The following is a 17,611-nucleotide window of genomic DNA, read 5'->3' on the forward strand; positions in this document are numbered from 1 at the left end:
TGCTTAAGATTCTATCTCTCTCTCTCTCTCTCTCTCTCCCTCTGCCCCCTGCCCCACTCACACTATCTAAAATTAAAAAATATTTTTAAAAATTTTTAAATACGGGAATAGGTAAAACAAATGTGAAATAGTACTCGGCAATAAAAAAGGAATGACTTACTGACACCTGCAATAATGTGGATGAACCTCCAGGTATTACGCTGAATGACAAAAACCAATCCCAAAAGGTTACATACTGCATGATTCTGTTTACATAATATTCTTGAAAAGGACAAAATTATAGAAGTGGAAAATAGATTGGTAGTTACCAGCAGTTAAGTAGTGCATGGGAGAGAGGGGACAGGAAGTGAGCAATGAGGGATCCTTGTGGTAATGGAAATGTTCTATATCTTGACCCCATTAATGTCGATATCCCAGGTGTGATATTACAGCAAAGTTTTATCAAATATGTTAACATTGAGGGAAACTGGGTGAAGACACAGAATCCCTCTGTATTATTTTTTGTTTAACTTTTCTTATAGCATAATTTACTGTCACAAGTACATGCATTTAAATATACAATTAGGATGCCTGGGTGTCTCAGTTAAGTGTCCAACTTGGTTCCAGCACAGGTCATGATCTCATGGTTGGTAAGATCAAACCCCAGTTCGGGCCCTGCACTGGCATCTCAGAGCCTGCTTGGGTTCTGTTCTGTCTCTCTGCCTCCCTGCCACTCTCCCCCTCTCTCTCATTCTCTCTCTCTCAAAATAAATAAATATTTTTTTAAAAGAAATTTAACTCAAAAAAATCTAATGTTTGTTTATTTGAGAAAGAGAGAAAGTAGGGAAGGGGCAGAGAATGAGAGAATTCCAAGCAGGCTCCATGCTGTCACTGGCAGGGCCCAACTCAGGGCTTGATCTCACCAACCATGAGATCATGACCTGAGCCGAAATTAAGAGCCGGACGCTCAGCCAAGTGAGCCACCCACGCACCCCAACCTAAGGAAAAGTATTAAATGAACAGTAACACGGGGAAATATAGAGACAGTAACGGCTAAATAACTCAAGTCCAGGAAACCCTGCAATATTCCAATCAAACTGAATTACTAATTGAGGCCTACTAATTCATATACCTCCTTTCACAGACCAGACCCATTAACTGACACTCCTTCTCTCAGGAAACCTTGGAATCCATCCTTACTCCCCACAAGAGGAATCTTCACAGCAGTCTAATCTCCCAAGCCTTCAACCCCTCCCAGGATAACACGAGGAAACATTATAATTGAAGAAAGGTCAGTTTCACAAAAAGCTTAGTTGAACAGAATGTTTTAGATTTATTAATAGGATCTGCTGCCAGCTTTAAAAAGTGGATAAATTTTCCTGGAACTCTCTTGCCAACATAACTGCAAGCTTCCCCCAGGTAGGATTAATCCCTCCTTTCTGGAAATTCCCACAGAATTTGATTTGTGACTATCTCAGGCCACTGTTTTCTACAATACTCTTCTGAGATACATACTTCTTTTCAAGATATTTATCTTCCGAGATACGTGTCTGATTTCCCCTACTATAGTGCAAGCCTGTAGAAAACCGTAGCCCAGAGAAAGCACAGATAGGCGTTCAAAAAGGGAGGCTGAATAGTCCCTTATTTCTGTTTATGGCAGTTTCGTCTTCAAGATTGTCAGTTCACAGTAAGTCCCATAAGCCTCACAACATACTTAAGATATAGTTATTATATTGCCTTTTTCTGTTTATTTATTTTGGAGACAGCGGGGGTGGGGGTGGGGGGGTTCTTAATCAGGCTGCACGCCCAGCGCTGTGCCCAACATAGGGGGATCTCACGACTCTAGAGATTATGACCTGAGGGGAAATCAAGAGTCCCAGGCTTAACTGACTGGGCCAACCGGGAGCCCCTATTATAGTTCCTTTTTATAGATGAGCAAAAGGAGGATAACTTGCCTTCAGTCATACTGTTAGCAAGCTGCAGAGGCAGGATTCGATTCCAAGGTTTTTGAAGACTTACTCCAGAATATCTCTGTTCCCCGCGCGAGTGTCGCTCTCCCCCCCCCACCTCACCAGAACCCCCCTCGGCGTCGCACAGGCAACAGCGAGGCGCAAAAGGCGCCCAACTGCTGGCCCGAGGGTCCCCAAAGGCCTGGTAGGCGCAGCGAATACAGAAGGCTAAAGCCTGGCCTCGGCCCGAAGCCTCGGGGGCCGGGACGGGACAGGGACCCACCTGCTCAAAGCTGGCTCCTCATCGCTAGGCTCTTCAACTGCGTAGGGGTCATAGTCATCCTGGACCCGGTTCATGGTGGCCTGTACCCTCTGGCACCAGCTGCAAGCGGCCGCTCGGTACTTGTTTACTCCACAGGCCGCTCCGCTAAAAGGTCTAGAACCCACTTCCGCCCGCACTTCCGTGCCCTCCCTGCGCGCCTGCGCAGATCATCCTAGCAAGAGGGCGGGGAGAAAGGATCAGCCCTAGCATCCACCACAGCGGTGCGCTGCTTTCGCTTACCTGAAAAGAGCTACCTTATTACTGAAAATAGTAATTAGGACCGTCATAAGTAGCAGTCTCTGAGACGAGCACTCTATGTACAGTGTCTCACATCGTGACATAAAGGAGCAGAAATCTAGACGCTGAGGAACAGGCAGCACATAACAAAAGCTCTTTAGGATCCTCAGTAATTTCTGAGAGTGTAAAGGAGTCCTTAGACCAAAAAGTTTGAGAACTCTGATATAAAGACAATTCAGTTGATACCTGGAAAAAAGAACCTCCGTTTTGGAGGACTGTTACAGGCTGTAACAGAGGGGAGGAAATAAAAGTCTCTGGCTTGGTAACTTCTATTTTGTGTCATTCTTTTGGGAGGATTAAGAGTTATTTTTATTTTCATTTTATTATATCTTTGGTACTTGCAGATTTCTTCCAATGAAGCAGTTATTTATAGTTGCCTGCTCAGTAATTAAGAACTATAAAGCTTAAGTGTGGAAAGCTTGAATTCTTTCCTAGATTTGTTACTGATTTGCTCTAGAGGCTTAGAAAAGTCACATAATTAATGGGTCTTATGCTGGTTCCCTTGTTTATAAAATGACATTAAGGATAAAATAACTCCTACTTTTACTCCTATGTTAACAGAAACTTTGTCTCAGTCCGTCCTCTCCCTGTCCCTCCATCAGGAGTTGCACTTAACTCCCTCTACACACCCAAAGTCACATAGCACATCCTGTGGGGCTCCACCATTATGCTGTCTGCCTTCCTATGGGAACCCCATACTCCACCAGCTGGGCTGGGCCCCTTCTAGGAAGAAAAACTTTGTAAATATGAAATGGTTTGTACTAGTGTTAGTTATAAAGAATACCCTTAAGTTTAGATTCGACTATTTAAAATGGAATCCTATTAGGGGCGCCGGCTGGCTCAGTCTGTGGAGCATGTGACTCTTAATCTCGGGGTCAGGAGTTCAAGCCCCCTGTTGGGCCTGTAAGGGTTAAATTGTAGTGTAGGGCTAACCTGTAGTTTGAGAGATAACAGCTTTGTGCTAACACTGAAGGTTAAGAGATAACAGCCTTGCTTTACTCTTATAAATTACGCTTCATACTCTTGTAAATTAGGCTTCAACAATTAAGGAAACAAAAGTTCAAAGAAAAGAGCATCAGAGGCAGGGTCAAGGAGATGCACTGGTTGCAACTTAACGGCAGAAAGTCTAAAATAATCACCCCATCCGGGAACTGTTTCGAACTCATCTGGGAACTATTTCTTTGTTCTGTTCCCAGGTGATGATAAAACGATGTGATCAGCTATAAAAACTCTGTACCCCGGCTGTTCGAGGCCACACTCTGATCAAAAGTGTTGGTCCCGATCGGTCAACCTTGCCTTTCATTGCAATAAACTTTGTTGTGACTGTCACTGGTGCCCATAATATTCTGTTTCAGGAGTCGTGTGGATGCAACAGGGCCTAGTGCTTACTTAAAAAAATAAAAATTGGGGCACCTGGGTGGCTCAGGTGGTTAAGCATCCAACTTTGGCTCAGGTCATGATCTCGAGGTTTTTGAGTTCAAGTCCCACGTTGGCCTCTGTGCAGACAGCTTGGAGCCTGCCTCAGATTCTGTGTGTGTGTGGCTCTCTCTCTGCCCCTCCTCCACTCTCTCTGTCTCCTCTCAAAAATAAAATTTAAAACTGTTTAATAAATAAAAACTCTATATATAAACTTCTGATACAGTAGACTCTAGAACTTTTTTTTTTTATGATTTTGGTATATTCATTCCGGTATAATGCCTACAAAACATAAAGTAAAACCCCCAAATAACAGTTTATGTAGCTAAAGGATGCCTAATTTGGTCTATGTAAGTCTCTTAAGGGTGAGCGAGTTATAAAACCAGGATATGCTTTATATTAAGGCAACTCAAATTTCCTTTTGTTTTCTTTTTTAATGCTTATTTATTTATTTTTGAGAGTCGGGGATAGTGGCAGAGAGAGAGGGTGACAGAGAATCCCAGCAGGCCCCACACTGTCAGCACAGAGACACACACTGGGCTCGAACCCACCAACCACAAGATCATAACCTCACCTGAAATCAAGAATCAGTCACTCAACCAACTGAGCCACCCAGGGAACCCAAATTTCCTTTTGGAAGTCTATGTATGTGCAAGACTAAAACTCTTACTATCCAAAACATGTTTAACAGAAACATCTGAAAAAACACTGAAAACCTAGTGGCTCAGATATTCCAAATTTAGTGTTGATTTGTGCATCAGTATATATTATACAGAAAATTCCCATATGATCAGTGGTGATTTGAACACCAGCTTTTCACTCCTTATCAAATTATAAATAGGCTTTGGGGCACCTGGCTGACTTTGTGTATAGAACATGCAACTCTTGATTTCAGGGTCGTGAGTTCAAGCCCCACATTGGGTGTAGAGATTACTTAAAAAATAAAGTCTTTATGGGGTGCCTGGCTGGCTCAGTCGGTTAAGCGTCTGACTTCAGCTCAGGTCATGAACTCAAGGTTTGTGAGTTCAAGCCCCAAGTGCAGCTCTGAGCTCACAGCTCAGAGCCTGTTTCAGATTCTGTGTCTCCCACTTTCTTTTCCTCCCCCACACAAACTCACTCTCTCTCTCTCACTCACAAATAAATTATTAAGATTTTTTTAAAATTTTTCAATAAAATAAAATAAAATACAATCTTTAGAGGTATCTGGGTGGCTCAGTTGGGTAAAAGTCCACTCTTGGCTTTAGCTCAAGTCATGATCTCACCATTCAAGAGTTCAAGCCCCGCATGATCCTGCGGAGCCTCCTTGGGATTCTCTCTTCCTCCTCGCTCTCTGCCCCACCCCCTCTCACTCTCTGTCTCTCTAAAAATAAATAAATAAGGTTAAATTTTTTTTTTAATTTTTAAACATTTATTTATTTTTGAGAGACAGAGAGAGATAGAGCACAGGTAGGGGAGGAGCAGAGAGAGAGAGAGAGACACAGAATCCAAAGCAGGCTCCAGGCTCTGAGCAGCCAGCACAGACCCTGATGCGGGGCTCAAACTCACAGACCGCGAGATCATGACCTGAGCCAAATTCAGCCACTCAACCAACTGAGCCACCCAGGCTCCCCCCCCTTTTTTTGAAATTTTTATTTATTTTTGAGAGCGAGAGACAGAGCATGAGTGGGGGAGGAGAGAGAGAGTGAGACACAGAATCTGAAGCAGGCTCCAGGCTCTGAGCTGTCAGCACAGACCCGACGCAGGGCTCGAACTCAGGAACTATGAGATCATGCCCTGAGCCCAAGTCGGAAGGTTAACCAACTGACCCACCCAGGACCCCTAAAAATATTTTTTTAAATAAATACATAAAATCTTTACAAAACAAAATAAAACCACAGCCTGATACCACTTCACACCACCAGGTGGCTTTAATCAAAAAGATAAGTGTTGCCAAGGATGTGGAGAAATTGGGACACTCGTACAGCGTCTGCAGAAATGTAAAATGGTGCATCCACTTTGGAAAACAGTCTGGCAGTTTCTCAAAAGGTTGAACATAGAATTACCAAGTGACCCAGCAATTCCACCCCTAAGTAATGAGATAGAAAGAGAAAGGAAGACATGTTCCCACACAGACTTATACACAAATGTTCATAACAGCATTATTCATAATAGGCAGAGTGTGGAAACAAATGTCTCTCCCCTGGTGAACGGACACATCCATGTGGTGTGTCTGTCCTTACGGCGAAATATTATTTAACAGTCAAGAGGAATGAAGTACTGATTCAGTTATAACATGAATGAACTCGAAACTTTATGCTGTGTGAAGAAAGCCAGACAGAAAAGGCCACATATTACGTGATTCCATTTTTGTTTTCATGGCACACCCAGAATAGGCAAATCTATAGAGACAGAAAGCAGATCAGCGGTTGTCTAGGGTTGGGGGGGGGGGCGGGGAGGGGTTGGGGGGTGGCAAGGAGGAAATGAAGAATGACTGCTGATGGATGTGGGGTTTCTTTTTGATCGACAAAAATGCTCCAAAATTGATGGTGGTGATGGTTATACAACTCTGCCAGCACACCAAAAACCCGTGAATTGTGCACTTGGAACGAGTTGTCTGTGTGTGAATTACATCTCCGTAAAGCTGTTATAAAGGCCATTTGGAGGGTGACTGGCATGTGATCTTCATGGCGTAAGCGTTAGCTCTGATGATGATGGGGGCAGTGGGGTGGTGGTGGTTGCCCGTAACTGTTCGAAACACGCAGTGTGTCTTACTGTGAAGCATTCTGTTGTATAGGATCTCCTCTATCGAAGGTCTAGGTCACTAGTGGATTATGAAAATGCTAATAAAGCACTGGATAAAGCAAGAGCGAAAAATAAAGATGTTCTTCAGGCTGAGACATCCCAACAATTATGTTGTCAGAAATTTGAAAAAATATCTGAATCTGCAAAACAAGGTACTGTTATATTAACCTTTAATTATACGGTATACCTTCAACTATTGTGTGAATTAAATAGTTAATCCTAATTTCTTTTGTTCACAGAACTTATAGATTTTAAGACGAGAAGAGTTGCCGCATTCAGAAAAAATTTAGTGGAACTGGCAGAGTTAGAACTGAAGCATGCAAAGGTTAGTGTCATAGTCAAGGTTTAATATTTTACGTGACTTATAATTTAGAAATGAGTCAGTCTTGGGACACCTGGGTCCTCACGATTGGTGAGTTTCAAGTCCCACGTTAGGCTGTGCGGCCCCCTTTCAGATCCTCTGTCCCCCCTCTGTGCCCTTCCCCCGCAAAAGTAAAAAAATGCACATTAAAAAGAAAAGGGAGGGAGGGAGGGAGAGAGAGAGAGAGAGAAAGAAAGAAAGAAAAGAAAGAAATGAATGAATGAATGAATGAATGAATGAATTATGGGGTGCCTGGCCGGCTCATTCGGTGGAGCATGTGACTCTTGATCTCCTGGATGTGAGTTTGAGCCCCACGTTGGGTGTTGGGTGTAGAGATTACTTAAAAAAAAAGAAAGAGGGGAAGGCAGGGAGGAAGGAAGGAGTCAGTTATGGAATTGATAATAATCCTTTAATGACAGTTTCTTTCTGGAGGGATATTGGAAGAACCATTCCTGGATTAGAATGAATTATAATTGGAATGCTAATTTTTGAAGATCATTTTAGTACTTCAGAATAATTTAATGTTAGTAAATAAATATCCTTCGCCCAGGGTTTTTTATAGTGTTTGTTTCCTCCAGATTCAGCCCTTTCTTGTAGTTAAGATAAAGCTTGGCCCAAGCCTTCTAATAAGGTTAGAACTAGAGAATCTTAGAATTGCCAGCGAACTTAAAGATCATCTAATTCAAGCAAGAATAATACGTACAATTTCTCTAAGCGGTCAGCTCTGCAAGACCCTAGTACCTAATATGGAAACCAGTATCATTTTTGACTGCTTAAAAAAGATAAATCTATCTTTAATAAAAACTTCTTTAAAAATTCAGTATTTGCTGGCTTCAATCAGAAGGACTGAAAGTAAAAATATATTCAAAATTCCCCAAATTATAAGTATTAAAGAAATTTAAATAAACTTGTTAGTGTTTTGTTTTGTTTTGTTAATATATTTATAGTATTTACACTTTGAAAGTCATTAAAAAGCTTGAGACTCTACTAAGACGTTCGGGACACTCCATAACGCACAGAAAGCTGCTTGTGTGTCACTTTGACAAATTGGTCAGAGTTTTGTCATGTGAAATAAGAAAGATAAATTTGACGGATGCCTGGGTGGCTCTGTCGTTTGAGGATCCGACTCTTGGTTTTGGTCAGGTCATGGTCTGTCTCACAGTTTGTCAGCTGGAGGAGCCCTGCGTCCAACTCTGCGTGGAGTCTGCTTGGGGTTCTCTCTCTCCCTGCCCCTCCCCGCTCGTGCGCTCGCTCGCTCGCTCGCGCTCTCTGTCTCTCTCAAACTCTCAAAATAAATGGGTTGGCTTTAAAAAAAGAAAGAAAAATGAATTTAATTTCTGCCACAGAAACATTTGGATATATTACCCTCAAATATTTGAATATATTCTCTTCTACAAGCTAGACATCTTTGAGCTAAATATATTTTATCCCATACATTTCAATAAGCTTTTTATATTATTACACTAGGTCATTGCTGTTTTCAAATATTGCATGCAGGGGCCCCTTGGTGGCTCAGTTGGGTAGGCCTCTGTCTTTGGCTCAGGTCACGATCTCACGATCTCACAGTTCGTGAGTTCGAGCCCGACGTCGGGCTCTGTGCTGACAGCTCAGAGCCTGGAATTGCTTCGGATTCTGTGTCTCCCTCTTTTCTCTCTCTGCCCCTCCCCTGCTCATGCTCTGTCTCTCTCCGTCTCTATGTCTCTCTCTCTCTCTCTTTCTCAAAAAAAAAAAAAAAAAAAAAAAAAAGTAAATAAACATTAAAATTTTTTTTTTCAATATTGCACCCAGAAATGGAAACACCTTTCCATACGTGGACTTATTATTGTATACGTTTCTTCTTACGGCAGTTTTAGAGGCATGAGGGTTTTTTGTGTTTTTTCTTTTTTTTCTTTTTCTTTTTGCTTTTCGTATAAGGGTTTGTTTTTTTGTTTTTTGGTTCTTTTGTGTTTTGTTTTTTTTTAGCACCATCTTACACCAGCTTGATTTGGCTTATAATCACACATCTTCTCCTCCTTCTCCTCCTCCTTCTTGGTCTGTTTTCGAGCCTCCAACCTATAGTTGTGTGTTTAATTCTTTGTAGTAATAGTTTTCATTTTTGTGGTAAAAAACACATAAATGTACCGTCTTACCCACTTTTAAGGGGGAAAGATTTATGCGATCTGAAGAGAAACCAGAGTGTCCGTCTTACCCACTTTTAAAGTGTACGGTTCAGCCTTGTTAAGTATATTCACATCGTCGTGCAACAGGTCTCTAGAACTGTTTCATGTACGGAGCATTTAATTTTTAAAATGAAGTTGCAGGCCACAGTTATGTCTGTCAAATTGTAGCTTGCTAGTTTCAGCCCAGCGTGAGATCTTTTGGAAACTTCGATTTGATCATATAGTAGTTGACTAGGAGAGTGGTTATTAGTCCCAAGTGATGGACATTTGTAGTTTGTATGAACTTCCCTTTTATGTCGTCATCTAAGTTTTACTTTAAAAGATTGATCGGGACCAAAGGAGTCAACATTGGTTCATCTAATTGGATAAGTGCACGGTACCCAAAAAGGCTGAATTTTTAGTTCCCTCCCTTTCTTTCTATACTAATTGATATTAAGTTATTAATGAGTATTCTTTGGTGATGGTTATTTGGGTAGCTAGGAATTCACCTATTTATACTATCATCAACCGTTTCCCTTTTATCTGTGATGGATACAAGAAGCATCCAATTCCTCATTACAATGAAGCTATATATTACGGATTTCCTGGTCTAATCACCCTCTCAAAAGAAAATACTTCGATAAGGTTGGCACGATTTATTGTTACTGCACCCGTGTTGGTTTCTAATGTTCACCATGTTTGTTCTTTGTAAGGAGGTTATAAAATCTATTCAGGATTTTGTTAATAGGTTTAAGGAAGGATTAGCAAATTACAGTCTGCCTGTTTTTGTGTAGCCTGTGAGCCAAGAATGGCGTTGGTTTTTTGAGAGGGAGAGAGAGATAGAGCACGAGCAGGGAAGGGGCAGAGAGAGACAGGGAGAGAGAGAGGGAGAGAGGGAGAGAGGGAGAGAGAGAGAGAGCACCAAGCAGGCTCCTCACTGTCAGCATGAAGCCCGATGTAGGGCTTGAACTCCCTAACCGCCAGACCATGACCTGAGCCGAAACCCAAGAGTCAGACACCTACCCGAAAGAGCCACCCAGGTGTCCCGGAGAGAGAATATGTTAAGCAGGCTCCACGCCCAGTGCAGAATCCCAGGCGGGGCTGATCTCACGACCAACCGTGAGATCATGACCTGAGCCGAAATCGAGAGTCGGACGACGCTTGACCGACTGAGCCACCCAGGTGCCCCTCAGTGGTTCTTTAAAAAAAGGCGAAAGAATAATATTTCATGACACGTGATAATTACGTGAAATTTAGATTTCATCTGTAAGTGAAGTTTTACTGGAATACAGCCAAGCTCGTTCCTTTGTGCCCTGTCTGTGGTTGCTTTCATACTACAGCAAAACAGAGACCACATGTCTCTCAAAGTCTAAAATGTTTACTATGTGTTTACTAAGCCCTTTACAGAGAGTTTGCTGACCCTTACTATATACATGGTTGTCAGCCTCTGGTTTCCAGATTTCTGTGCTTTTCAGGTCCTTTCTGAAATGTGTTCTCTGATGGGTCTTCTACTCCAGTGGCTGTCTTGACTAGAGGCAGTTTTGCCTCCCGGGAGACATTTAGCAATTTCTGGAGACGTGTCTGGTAGTCACAACGGAGGATGGGTGGGTTTACGACCGGTATGTAGGGCGCAGAGGGCAGGAATGCTGCTAAACTTTTGACAGGGCACAGGAGAGCCCCCATTGGAAAGGATTCCACAGCCCCAAATACGTCAAGTGTGCCGAGACTGAGGGACACTGAGACTGGATGGCTCAGTCGGTGGAGCGTGCAACTCGTGTTCTCAGGGTTGTAGGTCCGAGCCCCACGTCGGGTGTAGAGATGACTTTAAAAATAAAATCGTTCAGGGGCGCCTGGGTGGCTCAGTCAGTCAAGCATCCGCCTCTTGACCTACCTAAGAAAATGATAATAAATTTTAAAAATAATGATAAAATAAACTTTTTTTTTAAATGGGGGGTAGGGTGGGTGGTGCCTGGCTGGCTCGGTCGGAAGAACGTGTGACTCTCGATCTCGGAGTTGCCAGTTCAAGCCCCACGTTGGGTGTAGAGAGATTACTTTAATAAACAAAACTTGGGGCGCCTGGGTGGCTCAGTCAGTTAAGCGTCTGACTCTTGGTTTCCGCTCATGTCATGATCTCACGGGTTTGTGAGTTCGAGCCCCGTGTCCAGCTCTGCACTGATAACCGTGGAGCGTGCTTGGGATTCTCTTCTCTCTCTCTCTCTCTCTCTCTCTCTCTCTCTCTCTCTCTGTGTGTGTGTGTCTCTCTCTCTCTCAAAAATAAAATAAAATAAACATTTAAAAAAATAATAAATAAAGCTTAAAAAAAAAAAAAAAAAAACACCGAGGTTGAGAAACCCTGCCCTCTCGTCTGAGGTTTCTTGATGATTTTGCAAATCTGAACAAAGTCCCATTTTGGTCCCAGAATCCATATAAGTTATTCCAAAGAGATTAGACATTGGTTAAATTTACATCCAGATGGTTTAAAACTACTTAGGATTTCATTCATTATAACCGGGATATGTCTTGCCATGTATTGGAACCTGGTTATAACAGAAAATTAGGTCATTTGGTCACTTTTGTGTCCCTGAAGATAGTCTCAGATACTTTATTAATGAAGCACAGAATGTATGATAAAGGCAGCGGACCAAAAAAAAAAAAAAAAAAAAAAGGTGATGCTACTGCTGCCTATGAGGGCGTGGAGTCCTCGTGCCTGGTGGGTAAGTGTGGACCAGGGTACACCCTTCTGCAGGGCTTTGGCAGTGTGTCAAGTGCAGGATGTGTATCCTTGGACTTAGTCCCACTGGAGGGATATACCTTTAAGAAGATCATGTCAGAAATACAGACAGGCTCAGAATCATCTGTCACAGTTCCATCGTTATACTGGCACAATATTGACAGTTACTGGGGCACTTGAAATTCTTAAATGTTTATTGTCACCCAATTTCAGGCGCTCAGTAAAGTTGCAAGAAAAGTACAAAGAATCCCTGGATAGTTGTCACTAGAGTCCTCAAATGTGCATATTGTCATGTTCGCTCTGTCCTCCCCTCCCCCTCTTCCTCCCTCCCTCTTTACTTTTCCTCTTTACACAGTACACACACACACCACACCCCTACCCTTATACATACCTGTTTTTGTCTTAAACCATTTAGGTTGCAGATAGGAAGTCTCTTGGCTCTTAAACACTTCAGTGTCGATTTCCTAACACCAAATAATTCTCTTGAATACTTGGAGCAATTACAAAGATCAGGAAATTACTATGGATACAGTACTATTATCTAATCCACAGACTTTTATGCCACCGGTTGTCTAATAATGAATAATGTCTTTAGTGGCAAAAGGATACTCAAGATAATACATGACATTCGGCGCACAGGTCTTTTTATTTATTTTTTAAGTTTATGTATTTATTTTGAGAGAGCGAGCGAGAGAGAGCACGAGCGCACACGTGGGAGAAGGGGAGAGGCAGAGCGAGCGAGCGAGCGAGAGAGAGAGAGAGAGAGAGAGAGAGAAAATCCCAAGGCAGGCTCCGGCGCTGTCAGGGTGGGGTGGGGGAGGGCTCCAACTCACGAAACCGAGACTGTGAGATTGTGACCTGAGCAGAAACCGAGAGTCGGACACTTAACCGACAGAGCCACCCAGGCGTGACTTTTCGTTTTTATTGGGATGAGCTCTACACCCGCTGTAGGGCTTGAATTCAAGACCCCCAGGATCGAGAGAGTCGAGAGTCGCGCACTCTACCAACTGGGCCAGCCAGGTGCCCTCCCCGCCCCGCACCCCCGGCACGTGTTGTTTTAGACTTCCTGAACCTGGAAAGTTCCTGAGTCTTTGTATTTCATAACATTGGACACTGAAAAGCACAGGTCTGTAAAATGTCCCTCGCTTTGGGTTCGTCTAGTTACTGAGTTTAGATTCCCCACCTGTGGCAGGAATCGCCCAGAAGTGGTGCTCGGACCTTCTCGTTGCTGCATCCTTTCAGGAGGTACATGCTGTTGATGAGTTGCCTCGCTGGCAATGTCTGACTTTGATCATTTGGTTCAAGTGATGATGTCTGCAGGTTTCTCAGTGGCCAAGTTACTACACTTTGAAATGAAGAAGTATTCTGTGGGGAGATACTTGGGACTGTGTAAATACCCCATCGCTTACCCAGCACTGTCCCATAGAATTTTGTGTGATGATGGAAGTATTCTGTCATCAGCACTGTCTGGTACGGTAGCCACTAAGTAGCCACACGTGGCCGTCAAACGCTTACACTTGAAATGTGGGTGGTGCAACTGAGAAACTGAGTTTTTATTTAACTTTAATTAACAGAAATTTAAATTTTCCATCGCCCTACGTACCTAATGGCTACGGTATTGGCATTTCAGCCTTATGCTCAAAGCCACCGTTCATGACTTTTGCCTCAGTCGATTATTGTGGTGGCTGCCAGACGGTCACTTTTCTAATCGCATCGTTTTAGTTGGCTTTCTACTTACTGGAAGGAAGAGGTTTTCCTTTACCCCATGTATTTATCGGTGTAATCCATATATGCTTACATTTGTCCGGACACGTGTCTAAATTTGGATGCCAGCGCCCATGCTTTACAAATGGGTATGTAGGTCTGTCTGAATGTTACAGATTGCCGTTGTACGGGAACTTACGGCTATGTGTATAAAAACTGGTATCACTCACTACTTTAGTCGTGAAAGCGTATGTTATAATTTAATATACCTCTACTCTAATACACAGATTTTAACGGCTAGAGGAAAGTGATAAGAACCGGTCTTGCAAAACGTCCGGTAGTTTGACTTGGACACACAGGGCATGTTTCATCCCTCATTAGAATCATGCCGAGTAATTCAAAACCATAATACTGATCTAGACGGAAATGTCCTGAAGAAATCTGGTGTGTGGAAAACATTGTACGTGAAACAAATGATACGGTTTTATGTCTTTAAACCCGTACGTGTGTGGATAGTGAGTAGCTGTTTCCGGAGTTCTGTTGTCTTAATAAAGGTGGCGTTAGTTACGGGATTCCCAGCGCTGTTATATTTTCACTGCAACTCTTCCAGGCTGTCTGCACTTCATGATTTATTTTCCCTTCCTTTTTAGGGTAACCTACAGTTGCTGCAGAACTGCTTGGCAGTGTTAAATGGAGACACATAAGCCACACTCCGCCTTTGGTTAAAAAGGGCTGCCTTCCTTCAGATTTTATTTTTGTTTTCTTAATGAGATTAGGCATTTACTGCTCACTGGAAACAAAAGAAACAGCTGACCAAGTGCATCTACTCTCCTTTTTTTCTGAGAAGCGATGGAGCGGTGCCGTCCACGGGTTTTGCGGGTCCGTCCGTCTGTGTGGTGGAACGCTGCCCTCCTGCAGCTCCCCGTGTGCTCCCTGGGACGGTTGTCCATCACCGTGCGCTCCTCCTCTTCCGAAGCCCAGCGTTCAGTCCTTTTTTTAAGTAGCCTCTGTAACCGTCTTTATTTTCTGAATAGCGTTCCTTACGGCTGCCAATCTTATTTCCCTTTAAGTAATTTCTGATGTTTAACCCTTTCAAAGATGCATTGTTCAGACAAGATAAAGGTTGCCATTACCTTTTGTTTTCTCTTGGTGTTTTTGTTATGTTTTGTTTTGTTTTTTTAAAAACATTGTATGCCACCTTAGTTCATCCATGTATCCTGGTAAAAGCATCTTAATCAGACTTATTTTTAATTAATGAACATTTCTTAGAAGTTTTGGGACAGACTTTATGTAATCTTTATAAGTATGATTTCTGATGAAAAGCAACTGCATTAGTATGTTTGCCTTAAACTTGTAGACTAAACCGACTATTGTCAAATAAACCGTGGTAACAGTGATAGTTTTTAACTCTGTGGTCATTGTATCACTCTAAAATTTGGAGTAGCTATAATCAATCTACTCCTTCGTTATGCTTTACAGTGCAGGTCTTTTCTCTTTTTTCTCTGAAAATGGCATGTTGAACCAGGTTCACCAATCCCCTTATGAAAGAATGAACTGCTTCTCTGTGTGCTCTCAGCCTTTCCTAGAAGATGGAATTGGGCAGAGGCAGGTTCGAAACAGCTGTTTCTAAAATACAGGAGGCAGCAGAATGGTCCGTCTGTGATGGTTTCCTGAATTCCATCCCTAGCCGGGCCAGTTAACCCTGCGACACGCCATCGAGCCACTTGATAGTTCTACTAGTGTACAGATTGGTATGGAGAGAGAAAGAGTGCTGTAAGGAACAGCCCTGGGGGGGGGGGGGGGGGGGGGGGGAGTTGGAATATTTGGAATGGAAGGCTCCAAAAAGGATACTAGTTACCATACAAATATGATTGGCCTTTTTAATGTGAATTATCGCCGCGTCATTTCTAATTTAAAATTCGATTGTGTGGTTTGGTTTTTTTCACTGTCTAACTTTTCTTCCAGTTGGAAACCACAGGTATTTGGGTTGGTCACCTTGTAGGTGGGTTCCTCGTTTACATTTTCCCCACCCCTGGTCTAGGTCTTCTGAGTAGTCACCATGATCCCAGCCTTGCTCTCCAGCATGTTCTCTTGCCTTACTGGTGTGCTGGTTCACGTTTCTCTCTTTCACTGGCGTTGTTCCCTGGTTATTCCCTGATGTCGTTTGTACTACCCCCCCCCCCCGGTTGCCTGAGAAATCTGTGTGTTTGGTCCTCCTGTGTGTCCCCTTCACTGGTGAGAAGACACCCACGCGATGCTCACCAGTGGGTGAACGGGACAGAGAGCCCTGGCTTCGGGACTCGGGTGCAGTCCCTTCGCCGGCTGCCCTTGTGGCCTAGGCAGGTTTGGTTCGCTTGACCTCTGTCTGCCTCAGTTTCTCTACTACAAAGGACATACTGACCTACCTACCTCACAGGGGTGTTGTGAGGATTAATAAACATTGGTACAGTGCTTTGAAAATGTGAAGGTGCTGTGTAAATGCTAAGAAACAGCAAGTACGGGGCAAAAGGCAGTAATACAGTGTTGCACCTATCCATCAGCTAATCTGCTTGTTTGTACCAAGGGGGCCTTATTCCGGGCAAGGGTAGGAGAGTGGTAGGTACATCCCTTGGTCCCTGGTTTACATGTTTACGGTGTCTGTTGGGGTGGGGGTAGAGTGGAAGCAGCAAGTTACGTATTAGTGCGGGGCAGGGTGCTTAACAAAAACACACATAAATGAGTTGGCCGCACTATCCAAGGACCTTGTCACAAAACACACAAAGAAGGTGAAGAGTGTAGGTTACTCCCTCAAGGGCATACTTTAGGAAAGATGCTACTTTGTACCTCCAGAACAATGGAAGTATTCCACAGCTCAGCTGCTGGTTCCCCGGAAAACAAAACCAAACCAAAAACTGGTTTCAATATTCTCGTGGTGTGGCATTTACGAAACATTTAGGGACCATCTTGTGCCTGGGGGACACAAAGGAGAAAGAGGAAGACGCCCAGTAACAGAGACAAAGCCCTGCACTGGGTAGTAGTACAGGGTTTCTCCCACAGGTGTCTTTACTGCACGCTCTGAGAGGAAGAGAGTGACGGGAGCAGTAGGAATGAACGACCCAGGAGGAATGAAGGTGGCGGGGTTGGTGGCAGTGAAGGTGGACGATGGTAAAGAAAGGAAATTGCAAAAGAAAGTGGGGGTCCCCGGGCCGCTAAGGCCCGTGAGGCTTAAAGACTGGGCGAGGTTCTCCTCTGCCCCTAGTTTGGGAAAGCGCCTACAACACAGATTCCGTGGTGAGCTACTACAGAAGTTGAGCTCAAACAGACCTTTTTGAAGGGAGGCACTACGCACAAGTTAACAGAACAGGGTGGTGGATTTCAAGGAGACACTGCGGGGGGGGGGGGAAGGGGGGGGGGGAACGGGGGGGAACGAGGTGTCGCAGAACTTACAAAGAAAAGAAAGCAACCACGAACGCAAGATGTATTTCTGCGCCGTCTCCTGGGCCCCCGCAAACTCGCACGAGCCCGCGTATCACCACGTCCTCAGACGACCGGGAAAGCCTTCTCCGCGCTGCCGCAACACGCGGGATATAAGTGGCGAAAACGAGATAAAGAAAAATATAAAGCAAAGTAAAAGCCAAGAAACGCGCGTCCACTTTGTGTCAGACTTGTTTTGGGCGTCCCAGGACCCGTTAGCACGAGAAATAACGCAGCGACCACAGCGCTGTCGTGACGAAGGTCGAGTTCTTCCCTTCAGACCACGAAAAGTCAGGGGAAAGCGCGAACGCAGTCCCCCACTACCACAAATTATGCAGTCGAGTTTCCCACATTTGGGGAAATCGCAGGGGTCAGCACATCCGGAGTGCAATGGATAAGCCTCGCCCTGGGAAAACCACCTTCGTGATCATGGTATCTCCCCTGCCAGGTAAGTATGAGTTGCTCGACCCGCCTCGACCC

General features: G+C 43.8%; 1 long non-coding RNA gene and 1 other non-coding gene across 3 annotated transcripts; one reads left to right on the forward strand and one right to left on the reverse strand.

Moving 5' to 3' along the window:
- Window positions 1-6,416: 6,416 nt before the first annotated feature.
- On the forward strand, window positions 6,417-15,491 carry LOC125916811 (uncharacterized). Of its 2 annotated transcripts, XR_007456036.1 has the most exons (4): window positions 6,417-6,631; window positions 6,737-6,896; window positions 6,984-7,069; window positions 14,329-15,491. It is a non-coding gene; the product is annotated as an uncharacterized LOC125916811 (long non-coding RNA). The 2 variants fall into 2 exon arrangements; XR_007456035.1 differs by having other exon boundaries at window positions 6,422-6,896.
- Window positions 15,492-17,423: 1,932 nt separating this feature from the next.
- Window positions 17,424-17,587, reverse strand: LOC125916814 (U1 spliceosomal RNA). Its single transcript, XR_007456040.1, has one exon. It is a non-coding gene; the product is annotated as a U1 spliceosomal RNA (small nuclear RNA).
- Window positions 17,588-17,611: the final 24 nt, after the last annotated feature.

The sequence above is a fragment of the Panthera uncia genome, unplaced genomic scaffold (assembly GCF_023721935.1).
Source record: "Panthera uncia isolate 11264 unplaced genomic scaffold, Puncia_PCG_1.0 HiC_scaffold_1214, whole genome shotgun sequence".
NCBI classification, from domain to species: domain Eukaryota; kingdom Metazoa; phylum Chordata; class Mammalia; order Carnivora; family Felidae; genus Panthera; species Panthera uncia.